General features: G+C 46.1%; 1 protein-coding gene and 1 long non-coding RNA gene across 7 annotated transcripts in view; both read right to left on the minus strand.

Annotated features, from left to right (window-relative positions):
• DLGAP2 (DLG associated protein 2) overlaps positions 1–23,401 on the minus strand; it is a 911,233-nt gene that overhangs the window by 703,591 nt on the left and 184,241 nt on the right. The window lies entirely within an intron of this gene.
• LOC146064174 (uncharacterized) lies at positions 18,530–19,948 on the minus strand. Its single transcript, XR_014471762.1, has 2 exons — positions 19,382–19,948; positions 18,530–18,560 (listed from the first exon to the last, which is right to left on the minus strand). It is a non-coding gene; the product is annotated as an uncharacterized LOC146064174 (long non-coding RNA).

A 23,401-nucleotide genomic window follows, 5' to 3' on the forward strand; every position in this document is an offset into this window, starting at 1 on the left:
TGCAACGCTGGGGGAGAGTTTACACTCGATGGTAACCATAGAATGTCTGTTAAAGGAAAGGGTGCTACTAAACCACACTCTAGAAGGACACACGGCTTGGCGTTTTCCTCTGCAAACCATGCTCCTATCTGAGCAAGCAAGGTGGCATACTGGTAAAGTTGTAGGTCTGGCAGCGCAAGGTCCCCATCCTGTTTAGCTAAAGACAAAATTGTATTGGCTGATCTGGGTTTTTTCCTCTCCAGATATACTTGAGGAAAAGAGAGCAGAATTTACAAAGGAGGAGAACCAGTTTTAGGGCAGCTATATGCCCCATCCAAGAAGCAGACTGACCGGATGTCAACATTGTAAGTTTGGCTAAAAGTAAAGGGGGGGTGGGGGGGTAGTTACATGGAATAAAATCTGATACTCGTGAGGGGATTTGAATCCCCAGATATTTGAGGCTTCTATCCTGCCATGAATAAGGATAATCCCTTTTATGCAATTAAAATGGTTTAGTGATAGTTAATAGGACATCATCTGCGAAGAGGCAGATTTTGTGGGAGTTCCCGAGGAGTAGAGGACCAGTGATATCTGGGTGGGATAAATTCAACTAGAAGTTCGATTGCCAGCACAAAGATTAGCGTGGATAGAGGACATCCTTGACATGCTCTGTTAGTTATGGGAAATATCGGGGATAATACCCCATTAATAAATACTATGGCCAAAGGGTTTGAATAAAGAGCTATAATAGAGGAGAGTTTCCTACCTGTGAATCCAAATTTTAGATGGACAGCACGGAGATAGCTCCAATAAAGCCGATCAAAGGTTTTTTCTGCGTCCAAGGATAACAAAAGTAGGGGGTCAGAGGAGTTTGTACTGGATAGAGATTGTAGTATGTTAACAACTCGTCTGGTGTTGTCAGGTGATTGGCAACCCAGGACGAATCCCACTTGATCCTGATGTATAAGGGATGGCAATAAAGGGTTTAGTCTATTGGCAATACATTTAGAATATATTTTGACATCTGTGTTGAGCAGGGCAATTGGCCGATAATTTGCAGTGAGAATCAGGTTTTCTCCCGGTTTGGGAAAAGCCACAATTCTGAATTCTAGCATCTCTTTTGGGAAGGTGCCAGTTTCTAAGGCAACATTAAACATTTGGGTTAGGAGAGGCGCAAGCTCAGTTTTAATGATTTTATAGAACAAGTTGGTATACCCGTCCGGGCCTGGAGCTTTTTCAGGAGGTAATGATTTAATAACCATATCGATCCCTTCTGTGGCCCATGGTTTCTCAAGAACCTGAAGGGAAGAAGGTGAGTTTATTCAAAAAGTTTTGAATACTTGGTGAGGATGGTTGAGTTGGGGTCCTTCACTAGGTTATATAGAGATGAGTAATATTGTGCAAAGGTAGCAGCTATTTCAGAGGGGTCTGTGAGCTTAGTGCCGTGTGTGTTAGTAATAGTTCGTATGCAATCTTTTGCTTGTTTCCCATTCTGCCTGCCCTGACACCCTGCACATAATATTTTTGCTTCAGCTTAAAGACATTTTTATGGACTTCTTTCATAGAACGTTCCATGCATCACATACCTGTAATGATGCACATTTATGTTTGGTTTCCAGATCTAGAATTTTAGATTCCAGTTCTGCCTGGGAGCGTTGGGTATTTTTACGGATATGGGCAGCAGTCTGAATCGCTGAGCCATGGGTTACCGCTTTAAGAGCACACCAGAATGTGAAGCTAGATGTGTCACTAGGGTGATTGGTTTCTAAGTAGAGGGCGAGAGCATCAGTAATGGTGCATTTAGCCCATGGGTCTGATGAAAGGTGATTAGACAGACGCCATGGGCTGAGGGGGGGGGGGGGGGGGGTGTTTGTTCTCAGAGCATTCCCACCGAAGTTGAATTGCAAAGTGGTCCGACCATGTCAAAGGCAGGATAAAAGCCTTTTTTTTATCTGTTGGAGGGTCCATTTGTCGGACACCGCTAAGTCAATGCGAGAATAGGAATGGTGGGCCTGAGAGAAAAATGTATAGTCTCTCATGGGCCCTTATTCTGATTGATGCGGACTTTACCGCGTTCTTACGGATTGCGTCTTTACGGCGTCTGCGCATGCGTGGAGAACGCTACGCGCATGTGCCACGCCTTGACTCGGTACCAGTTCAGACAAAGCCCGTCCAAAACTGGTCACCGCAATCAGTCGGGAAATAGGGGCGTATTATGGGCGTCATGCGGAATGACACATGGGCGTAGTTTCAAAGTGGGCAAAACGGGGCGGAAACATGGGCGGACACGGGGGAGTACACTTATGTTGGGGGGCGTACATTCGGAAACCACTCCGAATGCACGCGAGCAAAAAGGGCTGAAATGTGCGGTGTCCACAAGTGTACTATTGCTTTGCGGACACCACTCGTTCATGCGGTAGGCGAACGTACGCCTAATGACTACAACCATTAACCCCTGAACCCAATACAATCTACTCCTTTACTCATTACTCACTAATAGGACGCTTGTCAGTGCTTTAATTGAAACCATTGCTGCTTCAAGGAAACATTACTAGTCCCCCACATATGCTGTACTTCTCAGACACTTAAAAACTGCTAACAATTGACATGACAGAATATTAATACTATCAATACACATGTGTATTCGACATGTACTCATGAAACCACACATTTTGGGTAAAGTAAACACATTTATTTATATTCATGTCACAGTCAATGCCACTGTCATGCAATGACCATAAAATTAAACATCAAAACTATAAACAACATGCCAGGAATGCAGCAAAATAAATAATAATAAAACACAAATATAATAGCACACAGATGGACTCCAGCACCTCCTATGTGCCACTGCACATGTAGCCAGTGGGAAATGAGGAGGCTGCTGGCCCTTCTACAGCAGGGCAAGCTGCACCTGACCATTCTCCAGCAGGGCACCCTACACCTGGCCCTTCTGCAGCAGGCCAACCTGCAGCTGGCTCATATGCACCATCAGCAGACTCATTTGGAACACAACCGGGGACTTCACCAGATAGTACCATGGCCATCACTTCAAGTACAGCTGACAGTAATGCCAGGCACAAGAGGGCAACAGGGGAACCACAAAGGACATATGAAGCAAGGGCTCATCTGGTTCCCCTCAGCACGTGATTGGACACAAGAAGCTGACACACACAGCACAATGGAAGATTTGGGAACACATAACGGTAGAGATTAATGCGGCCACAAGTTCATTTCCGACCACGTTTGGCCTTGGTAGGCTCCTTGGCCTGTGCAGCAGCTCTTCGGGGACGCCCAGATGCTGGGGCAGGTGGAGCAGATGATGTGGAGGGGTTGGCTGGTCTACCCCTCCTGCCAGCAGGGAGTGTTTCCGCTGGTAATGCACCAGAAACGGATGACATTAGGACCCTGTTGCTGGTAACCAGCTCCACCATAAGCTCATTATGGTGGAGGAGGAGATCATTTTGGCGGGTGGCTTGCTCGGCCAGCACCTGAGCACTTGCAGCCATGGCCTGATGTGACTCAGCCATGGCCTGCATGCTCCCAGCGATGGACTGCTGGGTGCTGACCAAGCTCGCCAGGATCTCCTCGGTCCTACGCATCCGTTCTGATGCCAAATCTCCCTGCTGGTTGATGTCCACAAGCACCTGGGCCAAGGCGGCCAAATCGGCTTGGCCCGATGCCTGCTGCTGCACAGGCCTACCTCTGGGGCCAGGTGGCACGGACTCCTCCGCCTCCTGAGCAGAGTCCTCACCAAGCGGTGGGGTGTCTGTGGGAAAAGATAAACACAATTAGGAGACATTCTACGATAATTACTTGCACAAGTTTATGGCATGACCAATATTTACCTTCCAGAAAAGACGCAAACACTTCAGCTGGGGCCTCGCTATCCATCGTGCTCACCCCCCTGATCTCCTCAACTGAGATACAGCTCTCCGCCATCTCCTCCAGGGGGGTGAGCTCTAGCCCTGATGGCATGGGGCCGGCCCCAGATGTCTGGCTGTGGTCCCACCGCTTGGTCATCTTCCTCTTCAGGTTGGTTTTGAAGTCCTGCCACCTGCAATGTAAGTTGACATATTAATACATGTCACTCCCAATGTTAGCTGTTGCAGCCATTGCTCTGTGCTACATATTACAACATGTGATTAATGTCCCATATATAATATTACATGCAACTATGATATCAACCGTTACAATACACATTCACAATCACCCTACTCTAACTCTCAAGGAAATAACATGGCAATAATGTATGTGTATCGTAACAACCTCATGTGCCATTTGCAAAATGCATATAAGCATCAATTCAATCATTACTTGGCTATTACTGGCCACATGTATCACAAAACAACTTGCCTCTTCTTCACATGGTCCGTCTCACGAACTTGTGGCGCAACTGCATTAATCTCTGCCGTTATCTGTTCCCAAATCTTCCATCGGCGTGTGTGTGTCAGCTTCTCGGATGGACACTCTATCCAATCACGTGCTCGGGGAACCAGGATGGCCAGCTCCTGTGCTTCATATGCCTTGTTTTTTTTTTGTGGTTCGGCTGTTGCACTGGCTCGCCCCTTGCTACGTCCCTGGCCACGCCCCCTGGCACCAGTCGCTGCACTTGAAGTGCTGGCCATGCTACTACCTTGTGAAGTCCCCGGTTGTGTTCCAACCAATTCTGCTGATGGTGCATATGAGCCAGCTGCAGGTTGGCCTGCTGCAGAAGGGCCAGGTGTAGGTTGCCCTGCTGTAGAATGCTCAGGTGCAGCTTGCCCTGCTGTAGAAGGGCCAGCAGCCTCCTCATTACCCACTGGCCGCATGTGCAGTGGCACATAGGTGGTGCTGGAGTCCAGCTGGTCAAATAGTTGCTGCAGATCTGGGTCCACCTCTGGTTGTGATCCAGACATGTTAGCAACAACATTCTCACCTTCTAATACCCCTTTATATACTGTTTGTGTATCCTGTTTGGCGGACATCAGCGGCAGCTGCGTTCCGTGCGTGTGCGTACGTCGCTGTTTTTTCGCGCCGCATACGGTGGCTGAAATTCCATTGTGTAAAACCTGGCTAAAGTTCTACATGAAATACTGGTCACCAATGCTAACATTGCATAGAATCTTCTGATACACCTGTGACTATTGCACAATACACATGCTATTTTCTAGCATGACATGACATTTGATTCATGACTACTGTGGTATTGTGGCGTTTCATTGCAAGCTAAAAGTAGCCCAATCCCTTAGATAATCCAGGCCACAAATCATGCAATACTCATCTCTACTGTTATAGACCACACATGTGACAGCCCTATAAATAGTGAGTTTAGTTTTGGGGGAAGTTCAATATAGGTGCTAATTATTATACCTTGGACAAGGGATCTTATGTGTTTGTTATATCTTCATTATTGTAGTTGATACTATCCCTGATGACTGGTGAGTACATTGATTTATGCTATCATGTGTTGGGGATTATTTCCTGTGTTGATGTATGATTTGTTTGCATATATAGATATATATCTATATATGATGTTGGAATTTATTCACATGTTTCAACATTTCAAGGAGCATGCAGGCAGGCAGGCAGGCAGGCAGGCAGGGCTGGTGTATAATGCTGGTTTCAGGATACCTGCAAGTGTGTGTATGTGTCTTTTACACATAAATGTACGCATACACATAGATGCATAGAGTAATTAATGCTAACTACAGCTATGCGTTGCTAAGCTATAGCACGCGTTGCTTGGCGGAGCGCGGCCTTATTGGATTTGCTAAGGGCATACACACTGTGTTTTATATATATCAGATTTGTTCATTGCCATACATCCACACTACGGTTTTGAAGGCATGCGAATTTGTCACCATTTGTGTTGGCGCAGAGACGCTGTTAATGTAAAAATGAACAATAAAGTTATTATCACAAATAACTGTGATCAACCAATGCCACCACCTGATTGGTTGATAGATGCCATTGTCAACATGGCGGAGACACGAAGGGCAGAACCCTTCACGCATGAGGAGCTGCGAGTTCTTGTCTCCGTCATGGAGACAAGGCTGGGCCGTGCAGGGCCCTTTATAACAAACAGGCACAAGCGGAGGGCCTACGCTGCGGCAGGGCGCCGAATTTACGCCCGCACTCGGGTGCGTAGGTCTCTCGGGCAGCTGGAGAGGCGGTGGTCGGACCTCCGCAGGCGCCAGCCCCAGCTGCTCACACAACTAAGGGGCGAAATTGCTGAGTGTGAGTATTTTAGCTATGAAATTTCGCACTTACAACATAGCATATATAAGCAATAAAATGTGTCTCATGATAAGTGGGTGTCCATGGGTTTAAAAGTCCATAGACTGTTATGTGTGCTTCTTCCTGGTTAACATGCAGTCATGTGGCTTTTATATGTAATGGCATAGCATTGAGGATTCTGATGCATACAATGTGCCAGATCTAATATGTGTTACACATTGATAAATGCCTGGGTTGTAATGTGTGAACAAATTACTACCAATCACATACTAATTTAAATGTCACTATTTGGAATCCATTAACAGTAAGGAGCTACTTTCCTGCATCGTTTGCCATCATTATCACCCTTCCATGTATGTCTTGTTTTGGATTAATAAATGTGGCCCAATGAGCCAACATTGACCATGATGTTTTTTTCTACCACACAGCACGAGCCCGAGCCCGACAGGCCCGTCAAGAGGCGGAGGCAGGCCTGGCCCAGGACGAGGGCCAACACCCCGAGGAGGACGTGCCGGCAAGGGTGGAGGAGGAGGAAGTTGGCCAGGAGCAAATGGTGGAGGAGGAGGTGGAGGAGGAGGAGTTGCGTGAGGAGGTGGAAGAGGAGTTTGTGGCGGAGGAGGAGGTGTTGGTGGCGGAGGAGGAGGAGGAGGAGGAGGAGGTGGTGGTGGTGGTGGAGGAGGAGGTGGAGGAGGAGGAGTTGGAGGAGGAGGTGGAGGAGGAGTTGGAGGAGGAGGTGGAGGAGGAGTTGCAGGAGGAGGATGTTGTGCCCGAGGAGATGGCGGAGGAGGGGGCTGAGGAGGCCACAGTTGCCCCGGACACCTCCAATTCAGAGGGGGAGGAGGCGTGCCAGGCACCGGAGTCGGCGCAGATCGGTATGTTGACATAATGCATAATTCATGAAGTAGTTGTACTGGTATTTGTTTTTTAGCACTGTTGATTACAAATTTTGGGCCCATACTAATCATATAGACCCCAAAGTGGGTAGCTACAGATACAGGTACGGGTTAGATGGGGTGTCCAAGGCATCCCTTTCATCCAGGACACCTCTGAATTACACAGGTTTGTGGGATGGGTTGGAGGTCCATTTTGACTGCCACATAACCGTTGTAGTTAAACTGGATCCTGGAGTAAAGGGATGAGTGGATCATTTGTGGCTTAAATTCACCTGCTGCAAGCGTGGATTATGACCCATCAAATAGTGGAATCTATATTGTTGGTGAATGTTATTTATAAACTCTAGGATGTATGCTATAAATGGAGTATGGCCCGGCCTACCTTGGAATGGAGTCAGAAGTTGCCAGTGTCCCAGGAGCCTCCTCTACCTAAACACCCCCTGTACTTCAGTTTTTTTTTTGCCCGTCACAGAATTGTAGGTTGGTTTAGACAGAATTATGATTTTGAGGATGTGTACTGTGCATTCCTTACATTTGCATAACTCCCATGCCACGAACCATCACTGAACTTATAGACTGAGCAGATTGTGACAAGTTCTTATTGACGGAGCCCATGACCTGCTTGTCATTGGTTAGTCATGGGTGGGTTGTGACTGAGAAGAAACAATATGACTGTTATGTCTTCTGCAGAGTAAAGTGTATAGGCCACAAAATACAGTATGTAGTAAATAACTTAGCATGTATGTATATATGTGTCATATCTATTTATCTATGTGTGTCTCTATCTCTCTACATCATGGGTCCTCAAAGTGCGGCCCTCCAGATGTTGTGAAACTACAAATCCCGCCATGCCTTGCCACAGTTTTAACACTTCCTTATAGCAAAACTGTGGCAAGGCATGCTGGGATTTGTAGTTTCCCAACATCTGGAGGGCCGCAGTTTGAGGACCCATGCTCTACATAGATATATATATATATATATATACACACATGTCACCTAGCATTTGTGCAATTTATGTCGCAGTATGTGAAATGTATGCAAGAATAACATGACTAATTGTTGCCCCTTTGACATGCCCACAGATGACACCACACCGGCAGATGAGGGTGTGCATGGGGCCCTCCGGCGACTTGAGCACCATCTGCGGCTGGCGCAAGCCGACCTGCAGGACCTGAAGGACCTGCTTCTTTAATTTTGATTTTTATATGTTTTAAATTATGTTAATTGTGGCATTAATAAAATTGTTTATGCAAGTTCACAGTTGTTGGTTTTATTTGCACTTTAAATAGTATATGTGTAGATTGTTTATAATCTTTTACACAGGGTGTAATACAAAGCATTGCACTTACATTGCTGTAAGGGTTAATGTGTGCTATGCATGTGTTAGGCATGCTTGTAAGGATATATTGGAATCTAATTGATTCCAATTCCAAATAAGCAGTTTTTTATGAGGATAGGTAATTGAATAAGTGGGTCATGTGATGTCTTGCAGAAGATACTTCATAGTGGGTTGTTTGGCGTAAATCCTCCGCTTACGTGCGGTAGCACCGCTTGGCTCCCGTTCGGATGCGGTATTCCCGAGCATACTCTGTAATACTCTGTAATACCGTGCCGAATCGGAGTGTTTCTCCCGCACACGCATGGTTTGTATGTCGTCCGTAAACACGCCCTGTTCTTAAAGAGTGAGTCCGTCCGAATGCGGAGGACACGTGGGCGTTTCTACGGACGATGGCCGCATGCGGCAAAACACCGTGGCGTGCGGACCGCTCCGTAAGAATGCGGGAATTTCCGCACAGATCAGAATAAAGGCCATGGATGGGTGCCTTGCTCTCCAGAGAGTAGCTAATGTAACAGGTTTGTTGTGCAGTTTCCCTAGCAGAATCAAGTATCTACCATTGGAACACCAGGATTGCGACCCCTGCCTTTTTACTAGGTCCATTTGAGGTAAAACAGAGAGGATATTTAGCATTCGAAAATGCCGGTGGAGCGGTCTTAATAAAATGAGTCTCCTGTAATGCTACAATATGCTCCCCTGATTTGGTAAAGTAGCGTAGTGCTAGTTCCCTCTTGTTCGTGAGTTTAAACCCTTAGTATTCATACATAATACTTGTACCATGTCGGATTGGGAAATACTTTACATATTTATACAATATGGGTCGGGAGTGGCACTGGTAAGTGAAATTAAATTAGTAATTACGTACAAAATCTAACATAACCAACGTTGTTACCACTAGTGAACAAATGTAGAGTGGTGTTTGGTTGGCGGTGCTCCCAAAAATGTTCAGCTTAACAACTGAAGAAATGTTCAGCTTAACACTTTGTAACAGAAAAAGGAAGAAAAGCAAAAGGCTTTTTGGGGCACACTTGACTGAATTAATTAAACAATTTAATACATAACTTTTATTGGATATTCAAATGCTAAAACAAAGGTACGTCTTGATATAAATCAATGAATTAGGCTTTAATAAGTAATCACGAGAGATAAAGGGGGTTATTCTAGTCCATTCTTTCTGACAATCCTTCTTGGATGGACAAAACCATGTGCACTGCGGGTGGGGCAGATGTAACTTGTGCAGAGAGAATTCAATTTGGGTGGGGTTTTTCTTCAAAGTGAGATCTATATTGAAGTGTAAAATCATGCAGTCAGTATTTTCCCTGCACAGAAACAAAATAACTCACCCAAATCTAATTCTCTCTGCACATGTTACATCTGCCCCCCTTCAGTGCACATGGTTTTGTCCATCTAAGAAGGATTTTGTCAGAAAGAATGAACTAGAATAAACCCCCTAGTGTTTAGTCAAGATGATGTTGGCGAAAATGACAAAGATGGATTAAGCTAATGCTCCATTGTTAGTAAAAATTAATAATGAGTAAATACATCACATAGATTGCAGTAGTAAATTTTATTCATTCAAAGGAGCAGAAAGATCAAGGACGCTTGACACTTGTCCCCTGCTGATGGTAATGGTAATTCCCGGTAATAAGTAATGTTATAAGAATAGAGTACTACCTCAATTGGACAGAGGGGTATCTGCTGTCCAGGTCCAATTACAGCAACTGGTATTCCCAATTGGTCTCCCAAAAAGTGTGGGATGGAATTCAGGCGGACCAGTGATGTATGGCCGGATTTAACCACGGATGAGAGTATCACAATGTCCTTAGTAGGAAGCCAAAATGTGCTTTTTGCCCAATAAAACACAAATCACCCTGTTACTTAATGTATTGCAGGAGAATCTGGTATATTGATACAAATGAGAGAGTCCCAGAAAATTAGGGTGGTAGGTACAGGTGGATGGATATCAATGACCCCTCTTCTGCTGTCCACCATCAATCTAGGATGTCAAATGGCAGATGAGAGCGATAAGAGTCACAGATTCAACCAACCGGAAAGTAGGAAATCTCACTTGGTCTCAAAAAGATGAGAGATTGTACCCTGACCTCCACTCCGGGAGCAGTATAGCTGGTGTCAGTATTAGTTTCACTGATCACCACTCCGTACTGTAGGGATAGTTTAATGAGAGGTAATATTTTAACTGTACCAGGATATTTTAAGGGTATGCAGATAATAAACAGAGGGTCCTTGGAAATAACGGTGCCCAACAGTTGTATATATTCACATATGTATCTGACCTAGGGATAGTCAGAATTGTACACTATGTAGCCAGGAAAACTAGCAATGTGCAACAATTGTATGTATTTCTACAGACATCTGAAAGATATACTTTGTGTCAATGACAACTTTTAGATGGAGATAATGATCGCACAGGTATATCTTACCACAGACAGGCAATTCAATTTTAGGCTAAAAATGCTGGCACAAGGAATTTATATTTGTTGCAGATTCAAAGATTTAATCTAGGTCTGGTAATAAAAGGAAATAAAGTACATGCACACAAATGTAAATACAAAGTTACTGCGGCATAAATTAAATGTTAATAAACACGGTATAGAGATGTTTACACAGGACCACTTAAGATACAGCACATTGGTGGGTTGGAAGTTTACAACATCTAAAGAAAGGGAATCGCTAGAGGTAGATGCGGCTGTGAATTGCCGCTGACAGCGCTGGCTGCCGCGGCCGAGTCCACGCAGCCTGAGCCCGCGTTCACTGGGTGAGATGCGGGGGCAGACTGTGGTCTCCTGGTCGGGCTGGCCAGCCATGTGTTACCTGACTCAGAGACGCTGGAATCAGCTGTTTAACGGTGTGGCACTTAAGTCATAGTGTCATAGCTAAATCCAGGATGCGGTGGAGTGAAGCCGGGACTTGGCAGGGGGAGGCGTGGCAGAGGCGTGTTCCTTACACGTGTTTCACCATAAGCTTGATCACAGGTGACGTGCCCCTGTGGATTCCCCGGCCTGTCTATTAAGGGAGGTGCGGCCAATGAGAAACAGTCACTGATTTGACTGACAGATGCATGCGCCAATTGAGGTCAGAATGGATGAAGAAAAAAACCTAGCAAGTATGCTTTATATTACGTGCTTGGAAAGTTATGTATTAAATTGTTTAATTAATTCAGTCAAGTGTGCCCCAAAAAGCCTTTTGCTGTTCTTCCTTTTTCTGTCACAAAGGCCCTTATTCAGATCTGATCACAGTACAAATTTGTTCTCAAAATGGGCAAAACCATGTGCACTGCAGGTGGGGCAGATGTAACATGTGCAGAGAGAGTTACATTTGGGTGGGGTGTGTTGAAACTGAAATCTAAATTGCAGTGTAAAAATAATGCAGCCAGTATTTATCCTGCACAGAAACAAATTAACTCACACAAATCTAACTCTATCTGTGCCCCAACTGCAGTGCACATGGTTTTGCCCATTTTGAGAACAAATTTGTACTGAGCTCAGATCTGAATAAGGGCCAAAGTGACTTTTTTTTCTTAAATACTTTACATAACCAAGCAATGAACTGCAATCCGAGTAACACGTTTGTGGTGCTTCTATAGGGCTCAGGAGTATTGGTGGGAGTAGGGATGAAGAGGTGGGTGGGAGGGTAAACAAAGACAATAATATAAACACATTAAATAACACCATAAAGGTGTCACATGAGGCCACCAAATGTGGCGGCACATTGGGGTATGCGTGGAGGCCATACCCCTCCATCGCTCCACACAAACAAGGTAGAACAGACTATAAAGGGGAGTAGAGGAAAATAGTAATTACCAATAAGGACACCCAGACTTGATGTGCGCAACCTAAACATAGTTATGTTGTAAGTGTGGTCGGGTGTAGTTTGGTTAAGTGTAATGGGAAGGGGGGGGGGGGAGACAACCAGACTCTTAACTCAGCCATGGCTGAAAGAGTTTAAAATCTAGGAGCTTGCAAATGGCTCACTGTTGAAAGTATAAGGCATAACATCTTGGCCTAATCTATAAACAAGTGTATGTATAACTCAACGTGAATTACACCCACAACAATACCAATAGGGCGTAAGTCCTGGAATGAATACATCCTATTCAACAATAGTTTTTATATAGCTAGAGATAAGGCAAAAGTGATACTTGCTGATTCTTGGGGATTGCATGACCATTGTCCTTGCCAAGGGCTGTCAGTATTGGGCAGAGGGGCTAACCGTTGACCACTCTGAAGGGATCCAGAGGCTGTGCGAAGCCATAGAAGGAATGTTCTCCAGGTTCCAGGCTGCCAGTATATTGGCGCCTTCCTTCGGGGTAGAGATAACAGTAGTGTTGTTGGACGATTAGTTTTGTTAGGAAACCCCATCTGTATTGGATCTCTGCTTCACGGAGTCTTTTCGTCACTGGGTGGAATATCCTTCGTAGGGCTAACGTTGTAGCAGAGAGGTCTCCAAAAATTAGAAGATTACCCAGGATAGCGGTAGAAGTATTTTTAGGACTGGCGGCTTGTAAGATTTTTTCTCTAATGTGATGATAATGTAGTTGCATCTAGAGTGTAGATAGAGTGTCTCTAGGTGCAGCATCTGGTGCATTTTTTTTCTTTTTGGTAGTCGTTGAATTCGGTCCAGCAGGAAGTCTGTTATATTGCCCTCTGGTAACAGTTTCATGAACAGACCCGTAGTGTATTGTACAAGTTCCATATTGGAGACCGCCTCAGGGATGCCTCAAATTTTAATATTGTTATGACACGATCGGTCCTCCAGGTCGCAGGTTTTTTGTCTCAGGGCCGTAACTTCCACCTGGAGGTCCTCGTGTAGTGAGATTAAATGATTGTGGGACTTGATCACTTCTCCCAGTTTATTTTCCAGGTGGTCTGTTCTCTCACCAACTATGTCTATAGATTGCTGGAAGGTTTATAGAGCAGTTTTAAATTCTGCATTAATGTCAGGTGGTGATGGTGGTCCTACTCGTCAAGGGCCCCCCTTTTGTTTTCAGGGACTTTAGGAGAGGGTTTAAAGAAGGCTACCGGAGGCACCCCCCGGAGGGTTTTTCTAACGTTTAGTAGGCATGACGGTCAGGTCTGGAGATTATTGAGCCGCAATCCAGAGGCTTATATAGTGTGAAATCAGGTGGGTATCTGGAGGATTCTCCAACAGCAGAAGGCTTTATGTGGGATGGAGCGATGGAGGGGCTGAAGCAGGTTCAGGCTATCTGCATCTGGTGGGAGTGATTGATATGAATTATAGAAAAGGATCGTGATAGCAGTGATAAGTGGGAGTAGGGGCTGGGGCAAACAGTTTAAGTGCCTCTGAGATACTGTATAGCAAGTCTTTGGCCAACACGAGACTCTGGGGAGGGTTATACTTCCAATCAAGCAGACTGCGCTGAAGAGGGGAGCTGTATGTGGTGAAAGTTGATCCTCTGACAGTTGGAGATTGTTGATCCTCTGCTCCAACAAATATGGCCACCGCTCACTGTGGCCCCCTTATTCTGCCAAATATGGGTTGCTTGGGTCAGCTCACTGATGCTGGCCCACTCAGGGGACTTAGTGGGGTCTCCTAGTGTTGGGAGAGGCAGCTGGTGGCATGGAGCAGGGTGGGAGGCTGACTTCAGTGTTTACTGGCTGCCAAGATGGCCACCGTTAACTCTGTGCAGGAGTTGGACCGGTGCCTGCTGTGCCATTTGCTGTGCAGGTAGAGGGTATTGGGGAACATGGGAGGGACCCAGCAGCTCCAGGGGGGGGGGGGGTCCCGCTGAGTTTGCAGCCCGTTCTGGGCTGAAATCGTGCTGTCCCTGGCACCATTTGCCGCGATCTCCGGCCCGGAGCTCATTCGGCGGGTAGCCGGACAAATCGAGGTCCCGGCTTTCAGGGAAGCTAGGCCACAGCCTGCGGAGACCTGTAGACAGCGTCTCCCTGCTCCGTGGTCTCACTCAACCTAGGGTACGGGCAGAGGTGGGTCAGGTGGGGTAATGGGAGGCACATTTGTTGGTTAATTAGCCGGAGCTACGGGAAGACGCAGCTTTCCGTCTCCCTGGTCAGGCCACGTCTCATAGTTTTAATTTTTTTTTAAGTCATTGATTCATAAAATTGAAAATCTTCATACATTTATTTGGACTTCTTGAATGTTATTCATTAATCGTGACTGTTCATTCTGATTGGGACTTGAACTTGGCGTGCCAATCTACTGTACCATTGTTTGTATACTTCCTTTTGTTTCCTGTCAATGGGAAATTGTGCAGATTAGGCAGCAACCTCATTATATTTATATTCACATATATAGATAGATAGTTGTAACACTGTAGGGGAATTTGGATGCCTTTTCCTGGAGTAGAAGGCAGCCAGCAGCAGCTGAGAAATCATATAAGTCCAGTCTTTGTGGTGCAACTGGCCGCAACCAGTTTTATTCAGCAGAAAACAAAAATACCTTGCCTGTCCGGCACTAACTAAACACAGGATATTCCTAACTATCTCTAAACAAAACACAAAGTTTCCCAGTCAACACTGGGTGGCTCACTTGTATAAGGCAACTTGTTTCTCACACAGAGATTCTGCAGTCTCCCCAGGCAGTCTGCACACACTGCTCACTCTGGCAGCCTTTTCACAGCTTGCTTGCTGATTAGCCCTCTGTGAGGCAAAACACCTGTTTCTAAAAGGTGTAGGACAAGAACCTGGGAGAAATATACCTAGCCCCCTAAAACACTACTCCAGTGTTCTTGTCACATATCCCCCTCCCCTGTTTCGACCTAGGGGCCGGAACACTTGTAGCCCCCAAACAGAAGGTGCGGGACAATGCATCTGCATTGGCCAACTGTGAACCTGGTCTATGTTCGACCTTAAACTTGAAATCCTGTAATGCTAGAAACCATATGGTTACCCGAGCATTCTGACCTCTGTTTACATGCATCCATTTTAAAGGGGCGTGATCTGTCACTAGCCTGAACTGTCTTCCCAAGAGGTAATACCTCAAGGTATCCAATGCCCATTTAATGGCCAAAGCCTCCTTTTCCACAATGGCATACCTTTTTTTATGCTCATTGAGTTTCCTACTCAAATAGATGATAGGGTGTTCATCCCCATCTCTGGTTTGGGACAACACAGCCCCTATCCCTACCTCTGAGGCATCTGTCTGAACAACCAATTCTTTTGAAAAATCTGGCGTTATCAGTACAGGTTGTGAACACAAAGCCACTTTTAACGCTTGGAGCGCTTTTTCTGCATCAGGGTTCCATTTCACCGTATTTGACTGCTTCCCCTTGGTAAGGTCTGACAACGGCACTGCTGTGGCTGCAAAATTAGGAATAAATCGTCTGTAATACCCAGTTATTCCCAAAAAAGCCCTTACTTGTTTTTTATTCATTGGCCGAGGGAAGTTTTGAATAGCATCAATTTTATTTAATTGGGGCTTAATCAGACCTCTACCAATGGTGAAGCCCAAGTACTTAACCTCCTCCATTGCAAGGCAGCACTTCTTTGGGTTAGCAGTAAACCCTGCTTCTCTGATTGAGTCCAGTACTGCTTGTACTTTAACCAAATGGGACCCCCAGTCCGTACTGTGAATTACCACATCATCCAAATATGCAGCTGCATATTTTCTATGGGGCCTCAGAATTTTATCCATCGTCCGTTGAAAGGTTGCTGGAGCCCCATGCAACCCAAAAGGTAACATCTTATACTGAAACAGCCCCTCTGGAACCGAAAAGGCTGTTTTTTCTTTTGCGCTATCAGTTAGGGGTATCTGCCAGTAACCTTTAGTCAGGTCCAATGTGGTGAGAAACCTGGCTGTTCCCAGCCTTTCTATAAGCTCATCCACACGGGGCATGGGGTATGCGTCAAATTTGGACACCTCATTTAATTTACGAAAATCATTACAAAAGCGTATGCTACCATCTGGCTTCGGGATGAGAACTATAGGACTGGACCACTCACTGTTGGATTCCTCTATGACTCCTAGTTTTAACATGTTTTTAACTTCTTTAGAGACAGCTTCTCTCTGAGCTTCAGGAATCCTATATGGCTTTAAATGAACCCTGACCCCTGGTTCAGTGACAATGTCATGTTTTATTTAAATCTTTCCACCAACCCATCAGTTTGGGGATGGTAGATAGACGTCCTGAGGTGGGTGACCTTAAACAACTTGCACAATTCTTTCATGACCCTTGACATAAATGGAGTACCTCGGTCAGTCAAAATTTCTTTTGGTATTCCCACTCTACTGAAAACCTGCACCAGTTCCCTAGCTATCGCTTTGGTTGTGATAGTGCGTAAAGGGACAGCCTCAGGATATCGAGTGGCGTAGTCCATTATTACCAAAATATACTGATGGCCCCGAGCGGATTTTAACAAGGGCCCCACGAGATCCATGGCTATTCTGTCAAATGGGACCTCTATAATAGGCATGGGAACTAGTGGGCTCCTGAAATGAGGTCTAGGGGCATGGTACTGGCATTCAGGACAGGAAGAACAATATTCAGACACTTCTTTATATACCCCTGGCCAAAAGAACCTTTGTAAAACTCTTTCAGTGGTCTTTTCTGCCCCTAAATGTCCTGCTGTAACATGACTATGGACTAAATCTAGTACCGTTCTCCTATAGGGCTGGGGAACTACCTGCTGATCCACCACTTCCTCACCCTTTTTGACAACGTGGTACAAAAGCTCATTACAAATAGCCATGTGGGGATAAGAAATCTTGGCACCTGGTACCACGGGTTCCCCATTAACAACCTTAACATTTTCTCTGGCCTTCAATAAAGTAGGGTCCTTTAACTGTTCAGACATAAATAAATCCTTCTTTACCTCTAGATCGGGCACTACTACCTCTCCGTTTCCAGCAAGAGGGTCCTCACTGGACTCTCCATCTGTCCCCTCCCCAGCCAAACTAGCAAAAGGTAAAGGGTCAGAAGGTTCAAAGGACCCACATACATCCACAAAATCATTGGCATTAACTACTGACTCTTCACTTCTCCCATCTGTGGCTAAACGTGATTCCCACAGCTTCCAAAAATGAGGAAAATCCCTCCCTATTATGGCCTCATGCACCAGAGAGGGAACCAGTCCTACTTTCACAATTGCTGACCCACAACAAGTTCCTATATGTACTTCAGCAGTGGCATAATGTTGGGTATCCCCATGTATACAAGTAACCCCAATAGGTATTTGCTGGACCTTTAAGGGATTCACTAATCCAGCTTTCACAAGGGTAACCAAACTTCCTGAGTCCAGCAAAGCCTCTACCCGGTTACCCTCTAAGAACACATCACACATTTGTCTTTCGAGTTTAGGAGAAGGCACCACAGTACAAGCTAATCTAGCAAAGAAAGACATTCTGCGATTTTCAAAGGCAGCATCACATTGCATGGGTTCCTGCGTAACTGGGCAATTAGCAATAACATGACCTGGCATTCCACACCTGAAACATTTAATCACACGATAATCAACCCGTTTGGGCAGCATAGACCTTTCTAGTCCCATTGGCCTGTCTCCAGGGCCACTGTTTACAGTCTCTCCAGCCTTGCGCTCTCTTAACCGCCCAGCAACATTTTCCCATGGAACAGTCTTACCAGTCTTCACAGAAGGGCGCTGTCGGGGATCTGTGGGGTGCTGGGTGGTCATCAGTAACTCCTCTGCCGCCAGATACCTCTCTACCATGTCCACTAACCGGTCAGCAGTATCCGGATTTCCATGGCTCACCCACTTGCGCAGAACCACAGGCAAGGATCTCAAATAGCGGTCCATGACGACTCTTTCCACCATCTGGGGACCAGTTAATGTCTCTGGCTGTAACCAATTTTTGGTTAGCTGAATAAGGTCGTGCATCTGTGAGCGAGGAGGCTTCTCCAGGGCATATACCCAGCGGTGCACCCGTTGGGCTCTTACGGACAGTGTGACTCCCAGGCGGGTTAGGATCTCAGTTTTTAACTTGTCATAGTCCCGAGCATCTGCAGGGCTTAAATCAAAGTATGTGTAGACACCCAAAAGGAGGAGTTACCTTATAGATGCGGTGGGGGCCGTGCCTCCCCAACCTCACGGATCTCAGTCTGGAGTCTTCTCTTGATACAGGAATGGGCACAGAACACTCGACCACTGGGTTAGGTTGACCTTTTATTTTCAAAGCAGTCACTATGGACGTCAACCTCTTTCAGTTAACAACTTAACAATATTATCACAACAAGTGAACAAATTGTAATAACATTCAAGTAAACGGACATGTTTTACAGTGCAGTAAACATTCAAGTAAAAGGAAATGTTTTACCATAATGTCAGGCAATACAGAGAAGGAAACGTTTTACCAGCATACTAAACAGTGCAGACAAGGAAATGCTTTACCATAATACTAGGCATTACTCCTATAATCAATCAGTACTTCTGACCTCTATTTACTGTAGATTCTTTGCATGCATATAACCTAGGGTTACCGGTAACCATTACCCTAACTAAAGTCCCGGATTGCAGGTCCTAATAACCTGACCCGTGCACAGGGGTATCGGTGGGGCCCAAGCGGTGCTCCTATCTGAAGATGGGCCAGGGGAAAAACAATATAAGAAGGGCTCTTGGTTTGCTGTAAGCGGGGTCGCTTTACTAGGGCGTGGGTGAATCCCACTTGGAGTCCTGGAAGGGTTAGATCACTCTCAAGTGTTGGTAAGGAGGCCTTTGGGCCCTTATAGTTACCCTGTTTCCTTACCCAGGCGTCCGGCTGGGATCAGTAAGTCTTCACCAGTGCTGTGTACCCTCCTGGGAGTGCTAGTGTGGGCGCCTAGACGTTGCCACAATCAGCTACACAGGACTACTGGCCACTGGCCTGCACTGTGGCTCTCTATGCGGCCTCAATGGGTACAATCCTGTCATGCGCTAGGGGTGTCCATGGGTCCCTGACCCTATAATGTGCCTGGCGGGCGATATAATAGGGGTGGTAGGCAGGGGAACAGTGTGCAGTAAGGTACCTGTATCGGCTGCAGGTGCTGGTTCCAACCAGTCTCGATCTCCCGGACTCTGTCACCGCTGATCTGTCCCTGGTGACTGCATCAATGGTGCCTCTGCTGTCCAGGCTCTGCTGCTGCTTACACCATGCTGCTGGGCTCTGGCTACTATGCTCTGTGCTACCCACGTGCTGGCTGCTGGGCTCTGGCTGCTGGGCTCTGTACTGCCCACGTGCTGGCTGCTGGGCTGGCACTTAATATTTACTGCAGGGCTCTGGCAGCTTGACACTGTGACTGCTGTGTTCTCTTGTACAGTTTGCACGCTGCCTGACTGGCTCCTTCTCTCACAGGCTGGGCTGCCACTCATTACTGGAGCTCTGTGCTGCTCAAGTGTCTTTCAGGCTGCATGGAGAAGTCTCCTCTCTCTGTGCTAGCTGCTAACTTCCTCAGTCACCTCTGACCTCTCTCTTCCTGTCACACTCCAGCCTGTCTGTGTTTAACTCTTTAGGTCTGAGCTGTGCCTAGTGCTGGGGTATATTAACCCCTGGTTAACTGGAATGCACGGCACCTATTATTCCACAGTTATGGGGTGTTACATATGCTTTTTGGGGCTCACCCAAGAGAAAAGGTGCTAGCAGACTGGCCCATTGTGTTTCCGGCCAGTTCTCACGCTCAGCAGTCCTTTCAAACGTGGTCAGATAGGCCTCCACATCATCAGTGTCTGTCATTTTCTGCAGGAAGTGACTGGCCCAGATAGAACTAGAGCTGGCTGGAGCACTGAAGGCCACATCACCGATCCGTGTTGCCAGGCTTCGCACAACTTCGGTTAAGGCCTCTCTATCCTGATGCTGTTGCCTGCAAAGTTCACCCATTGCTGCCTGCTGCTCTCTCCTATTTTCCTCAATGGCCACCTGCTGAGCTGCTGTGGCCTCCCGCTGTAAAGTTTCCCAGTCAACACTGGGTGGCTCACTTGTATAAGGCAACTTGTTTCTCACACAGAGATTCTGCAGTCTCCCCAGGCAGTCTGCACACACTGCTCACTCTGGCAGCCTTTTCACAGCTTGCTTGCTGATTAGCCCTCTGTGAGGCAAAACACCTGTTTCTAAAAGGTGTAGGACAAGAACCTGGGAGAAATATACCTGCCCTCAAACACTACTCCAGTGTTCTTGTCACAATAGATAGAGAAATCTGGCAGCGGCACTCGCAAATAAATAGACACCAGTCATAGTTAAAGCCAAGGTTTCGGAGCCGGGTGGCTCCTTTAGACTAGCACCATGATAAAGGAGCCACCCAGCTCTGAAAAATTGGCTTTAACTATGCCTGGTGTCCATTTATTTGCGAGTGCCACCGTCACACAGATTTCTACATTGTGACAGTTTTCACTATCAATCAGGAGGGCACCGCATCATTGTGTTTCCTGTACACTTACAGCCGTCTCGCTTGGAGTGCCACCCCCACAGATCTCTCTCTATATTATATATATATATATATAAGCTTGTGCGGCCTGGCACTCAATCCTTGATGTATTTGCCCCGGTGCCCTCCGGATAAATTGATACTGGTAAATCAAACAAGCAGTGGCACTCGCAGGTCTAAGTAAAATAATCTGTATTGAAGCAGAGTGAAAACCGACGTTCCAGGGCAACAGCACCTCTTTTTCAAGGTGAAGATGTGACAAATTTCAGAAAAAAGGCATTTGCAAAAAAAATGGCGTCAAAATTGGTGAAAACATGTGGGTGGGCGGGCAATTCGTCCTTCCACATGTTTTTCCCCACTTCAGAAATAGTTTTTACGTGAAAAATGGCCCTCCTTTTGAATAGGGCAAATGGGGGGGGGGGGGGATAATTGAAAAAACTGGGACCTAATTGAATTGTATGATACGTGTAAATGTGTGTATGCTTCTGATATCCTTTGCTTGTTAGTGCTGTACCGTTTACTACAAATAAGTAATGAGAACCTTGTTCCCTTACAGCAAAGTCATGAAAACTCTGAGCAAAATATTTAGTCCTCATTTGCTTTCCACAGCTAACCTCCATCTGGGGAAGGTAAAATGTTAGATAATGTTTAATAAATTAAAGTGTAGTCATGCATACAAATCTAAAGCACTGTAGCAGGGCATTGTAAATGTGATACTTATAGGTCAGTCCTTGGTAAAAAGGGATTTATAAATGGTTGTAGAAAATGTGCAGTTACTTTTCATGTAAGTTCTTGGAAACATTAATAAACATAATAAAAACAATAAGCTTACTGGGCCTGATTCAGATTAGGATTTAGTTTTATGAGGATTCACACAACTATAACTCTCTCAGGTAGCATGGAGGTGCTGCCCAGCACAGGCAAGGCTGCCCCACATGTCCCTCCCCAATCCAAAAATATAATGGTAGGTCAATTGGCTTCCAACAAAATTGTGAATGCACATGTGGTAGGGAATGGGATGCGGTCATTTGGTCTACTGCATTATGGTCGACAGTCATTAGGTCGAATCCATTAGGTCGACATGCTAAAAGGTCGACATGACTCTAGGTCGACATGGGAAAAGGTCGACATGATTCTAGTTCGAAAGGTCATTAGTTCGACAGGTCATTAGTTCGACAAGGTCATTAGTTCGACATTGTCTATGTCGACATTCACAAGGTGGACATGGAGTTTTTCACTGCTTTTTGAGCCAACATGTGCCGACAGGCGGTATTTCATGCCCTACCATCCACTAGGGCGTGGTGGGAGAATAAAATAGTGTGCCGAGCGTAGCGAGGCACCGTGCCCGACGCATAGCGAGCGCAGCGAGCGATGCAGTGCACTTTAAACTGTGTCCATGTCGACTGTGTTGACATTCAGGTAAAAAAACAGTAAAAAACCCCATGTCGACCTTGTGAATGTCGACATAGACAATGTCGAACTAATGACCTTGTCGAACTAATGACCTGTCGAACTAATGACCTTTCGACCTAGAATCATGTCGACCTTTTCCCATGTCGACCTAGAGTCATGTCGACCTTTTAGCATGTCGACCTAATGGATTTGACCTAATGACTTTCGACCATAATGCAATAGACCAAATGATCCCAACCCGTAGGGAATATAGATTGTAAGCTACACTCAGGCAAGAACTGATCAAGGCACATGCCCCACCTGTGATTTATGAAATTATTTTTATTTATTGTGCACTGCACATTGCACTATGTGCAGCTACAATAGCCACCAGCTAGTCATCGATGAATGATCAGCCCAGCTCCACCTCCAGCAATGTGATTGGTGGGCTGAGCTCAATTCTGATTAGCTTTCCTGGCTGCACCAGCCTCTTCTCCCGCCAAACCGGGTCACACTGCATTGCACCACAAAGGAAATGTTCCCCAGCAAACGGATCTGGAAACACCCGCCCTGTGTCCTGCTCCAGGCACCTGATGACACCGAGGCAGACCAGCAGGAGAAAGGACTCGCTCTACCCTCACTGCAGTGTAGAGTTCGGGCCTGAGGTAGGGCACTCACCTCATTGTAATACTGTGTGCGTTAGCTAATACACTATGGGGACTTATGAGTGTGTCCTGCTATACAGACACCACATTAGCACTACCCCCCCCCTTTACTGCCATACATTCACCACCCCTGACCTTACTGCCATATTCTACCTTGCGTCACCCTAAGGTCCAATTGTGGCCAGTCCCCCCATGCTTCCATACTTCTCCCCCTTGCTGTCATACCCTCAACCCTTCACTGCAATACTTCCCTTCATGGTGCCATACATCCTTACCTCCAGTATCCCCCTTGCAGCCATACTTCTCCCCCCTTAAACCCAATCCTAGACATTCTACCATATCTCCCCATGTGTGTGTATGCATCCACTGCCTCTCCCTGTCATCTGTTTCTGTTACATTCTGCCTCTCCCTGTCGCCCACTGCCTCTGTCTTCCTTTATCTCTCCCTGTCTCCCACTGACTTACGCTCCCCCCTATTTCATTATCTCTACAACACCCATTCTTTCCTATCAACCTCTGCCTTTCCATTTTATCAACCTCTTCCTGTTACTTACTGACAGTCCTATCAACCTT

Source organism: Crinia signifera, chromosome 3, assembly GCF_055691185.1.
Source record: "Crinia signifera chromosome 3, ASM5569118v1, whole genome shotgun sequence".
Classification (NCBI taxonomy): Eukaryota; Metazoa; Chordata; class Amphibia; order Anura; family Myobatrachidae; genus Crinia; species Crinia signifera.